The sequence below is a fragment of the Mus pahari genome, chromosome 7, assembly GCF_900095145.1.
Source record: "Mus pahari chromosome 7, PAHARI_EIJ_v1.1, whole genome shotgun sequence".
Lineage (NCBI taxonomy): Eukaryota > Metazoa > Chordata > Mammalia > Rodentia > Muridae > Mus > Mus pahari.
Genome location: NC_034596.1, coordinates 85,858,387 through 85,862,995, shown reverse-complemented (window position 1 = coordinate 85,862,995; position 4,609 = coordinate 85,858,387).

The following is a 4,609-nucleotide window of genomic DNA, read 5'->3' as shown; positions in this document are numbered from 1 at the left end:
GATTGAGCATTGAAGACATTTTGTGTGTGTGTGTGTGTGTGTGTGTGTGTGTGTGTGTGTGTATTTTTGAGAAAAAAATATTGAATGGTGGTCCTAGTACCAGAGACTAATGATGAAAAATCAAGACATGACCTTATACTGTAAACAAGGTTAGGTATAAAATGAATTAAAGGTAAGTGGGGCTGCAAACATAGATCAATGGGTAAAGACACTTGCAGTCAAGCCTGATGGCACAACTTTCATCCTTGTAATCCATATAAGGGGAGGAATGGCCCCTGTGAGCTGTCTTCTGACCTCTACCTGCATGTACATCCGGGCACTTACACACACAACAATAATAGCTAGCTAGCTAGCTAGCTAGATAAATGTAAAGAAATGTGGTAAAGCCAAAACTCAAGAAAACTTGAAGACATAGTTTTCCTAAATCATGGCAGAAAAGAAATTACATAAAAAGTTACACAAAGGCAGACCATAAAGAAAAAGACAAAGAAAATATTCTGTAAATGATGAATAGGTGATACTAAATTAATATTTAAAGATATTAAATTAGCAGTGGCAATACTCATGCAAATAGATAAGAATGTATAAAAGATCATTATAGAACAATCAAACAAGCAAAACAAAAATTTAGTGTCTGGCTATTAACAGGAAAAAAAACCATAGTAACGTATACAACAACAACAACAAAAATAAACTCATCTGCAGAAAGATGGAACAACAAATGCCTTTTAAACATATGTGATCTACTGAAATTCATCTCTTTGAAGGGAGTGGCAGGTACAACTCACAATTAGATATGTTTCTATGTTTCATGCGGACCATATTGGCAACTTCAAAGTCTAAATACCAAACAAGTAATGGCCATAGCTTGAAGCAATAGGTTCTAATCCAGTGCAGAAGCAAAGATAAATAGGCCCAGTCATTTTGACCTGCTGAACATTTCCTAATGAAGAGGAAGTTACTTTAATAAACCCGTGTGCACTGGCTAACCTGTGTAAGCATCTTACATGGCTAGAAGCAATTCAGTGTACATCCCTGAGTGGATAAATTATTTTAGTTCCATACATGCGCAGGCCTGCACTCTAGAGAAGACCAACAAATGATCCTTATAACTGTCAGCATGGATGAATCAGCATACCTCACACCAAGGGGCTGAAATGACAGTCACCACAAGGACCTGAATCTGGATTCCTAGCACTTAGACAAAATCTGACTGAGGTGGCAGGTATCTGTAACCTGAGTCCTGGGAGGCACTGGTCAGCCAGCCTAACCCATCAGTGAGCTTCAGGATCAGTGAGAGAGCTCTCCAAAAGTACAGTGGACAGAGAAAAGGATACGAGACATTGACCTCTGGCCATTCCGGGAAAGAGCACACATATACATGTGTGCACCAGAATTCACATACCCATACCAATGTCTACATATACCACATGCAACTCATATTAGAGAAAGCAAACATGAAACACAAAAGTATAAATTATTAATAATTATAAAGTATAATATTATATAATGCACTATGTATATAGATTGTAAAACTACCCATATTAATTTATGATATTTCTTTCCCAAACAGCTTCTAAAATACTTGAATATTTAATTTCTTTTGGGCTTAGTTTAAGGGTCATTGTTAATTTTGTTTAAACTGTTGAGATATGTTTAATGTGCCATTTTATTAAATTTCTTTTCAATCAGTTGTTTAGTAATTATACAAATAATGGACTTCAGGGTGATGTACTGTGTACTCATTTGTGTGTGTATATGTATGTGTATTTGTTTATGTGTGTATGTGTCTATGTGTGTGGATATGTATGTATGTGTATTGTTTTTTTCTTATCAACATAAAATATTTCTTTCTCACTGAAAATTCAAAATATAATCTATCCTGATTTTGGATGTATCTTCTTATTATTTTATAGTATATCAATATTCAGCACTTATCTTTTATTTGGAATACAATGTTTCATAGACAATCAACAGTCCTGCTGACTCTCTTTAGATTTCTCCTTTTCTAAGAACCATAAATCATGATTTCCATACAACTCAACATCTTGGTCACTAATCCTTGACAATCACCCATGGTCGATTGCAATATTCCAGTTTATTCTGGCCAGTAAAAGGTCTGATGGAACTATTAGCTTTCCTGTTCAGGATGCAGCACTTACAGCCTAGACATGACCTACATTTCTGCTGTCACGTATGCCTCATTAATTTGTACCTGGCTACACATAATTTCAAACCTTTAGGTTTTGTGTGTGTGTGTGTGTGTGTGTGTGTGTGTGTGTGTGTAATGCACTTCCTTCCCCCATTCTTTATGTGTATTGAGAATTTTCCTAAACTGTTTATATTTGTATTTGTAGATATATTTACTCCTAATGTCTTGTCTTGGAATTTGGTTATATTGTTCTGGTTTATTGAGAACTTCGTTTCCCTGATTCTGACACTGAATGATTCATTCTTCTCCCCTTGGGTTGAATTATCAGTGAGCATTTGTTTGATTAATCCAATTCTTATTTCGGAAGCAATTTGGGGATGAATATGTATATTCCAGTCTAACATCTTCTAGATTCTTCCATTCTGTCTCCCTCTCAAGTGCATGTCATTAAAAAATAAATTCATTCCATCTAATTAGTTTCTAATTATATATTTCATCTAATATATGTTTCCACAGTTAATATATATTTTTAAAATGGAAATCTATGACAAGAAAGACTTCTTCAGACAAGCAGCAGATCAAGCATCCTGATGTTTGACAATGTTTGGGACACATGTTTGCAAATTTATCTCCTCACAAATTTTTCTGTTTTGCTCATATGCAGTAGATTGTGACAGTTATGTCTTGGTGAGCTTTCTAAGCTCCAAATCCATACCTTCTACCCTGACTGTATTTTTGCCTCTATTGATTTCTCACTTTTCTTTATTATTATTATTTTTATTATTATTATTATTATCATTGTTATTATTATTATTTTCTTTATTTACATTTCAAATGCTATCCCGAAAGTTCCCTATAGCCACCCCCATCCCCTGCTCCCTACCCACCAACTCCCACTACTTGGCCCTGACATTCCCCTGTGCTGGGTCATATAAAGTTTACAAGACCAAGGGGCCTCTCTTCCCACTGATGGCTGATTAGGCCATCTTCTGCTACATATGCAGCTAGAGACACGAGCTCAGGGGGTACTGGTTATGAACTAATTCATATTGTTTTTCCAGTTCATATTGTTTTTCCACTTACAGGGTTGCAGCCCCCTTCAGCTCCTTGGGTACTTTCTCTAGCTCCTCCATTGGGNNCCCTGTGTTCCATCCAATAGCTGGCTGTGAGCATCCACTTCTGTGTTTGCCAGGCACTGGCATAGCCTCACAAGAGGCCTCTATATCAGGGTCCCTTCAGCAGAATCTTGCTGGCATGTGCATTAGTATCTGGGTTTGGTGGCTGATGATGGGATGGATTCCCGGATGGGGTAGTCTCTGGATAGTCCATCTTTTCATCTTAGCTCTAAATTTTGTCTCTGTACCTAAATCCTTTCATGGGTATTCTGTTCCTTATTCTAAGGAGGAATGAAGTATCCACACGATGGTCTTCCTTCTTGCTTTTCTTGTGTTTTGCAAAATGTATCTTGGGTATTCTAAGTTTCTGGGCTAATATCCACTTATCAGTGAGTGCATATCTAGTGACTTCTTTTGTGATTGGGTTACCTCACTAAGGATGATATCCTCCAGATACATCCATTTGCCCAAGAATTTCATAAATTCATTGTTTTTAATAGCTGAGTAGTACTCCATTGTGTAAATGTACCACATTTTCTGTATCCATTCCTCTATTGAGGGACATCTGGGTTCTTTCCAGCTTCTGGCTATTATAAATAAGGTTGCTATGAACATTGTGGAGCATGTGTCCTTATTACCAGTTGGAAGCTCTTCTGGGTATATTCCCAGAAGAGGTATTACTGGTCCTCCAGTAGTACTATGTCCAATTTTCTGAGGAACCGCCAGACTGATTTCCAGAGTGGTTGTACAAGCTTGCACTCCCACCAGCAGATTCCTCAGTTTTCCACCTCAGTCACTGTGAAACTAAGCTTTGGAGAAGATTCATTTTTACCCAAACCCGTTCATTTAAAAATACTAATCTTTTTGTTTATTCTTTGAGAATTTTTTATGAGCACACAATGTGGCTTGATTATATCCACCTTCACTAATCCAGTCAAACACTTTCCAGATTTTTCCATTATGTCTCCCTTTCAACAGTATGTCATTTAAAAAAGACCCACTCTATCTAATTCCTATTGTGCATATGCTCATGGGTTTGGGGCTATCTACTAGAGCCTGACCAGGAACTCTAAAGCAAACTGACTCTCCTTCCCCTAGCAACCATTAACAGTCGATAGTTCCAGATAGGGCTAATGGCTTACTTACTTTGTCATTGCCCATGCTCAACTGGCTTGATGTCCATGTATTGTACAGACAACCACAACTGCTGTGAATCCATGAATATAATAGTCCAGAACATTTCCAGAACAAGGTCTTGCCACAGTCCTTCTTGATCTCTGGATCTTACAGTCTTTCTGTCCCCTATTCTGTGATGTTCGCTGAGCCTTTCTGAAGATATATT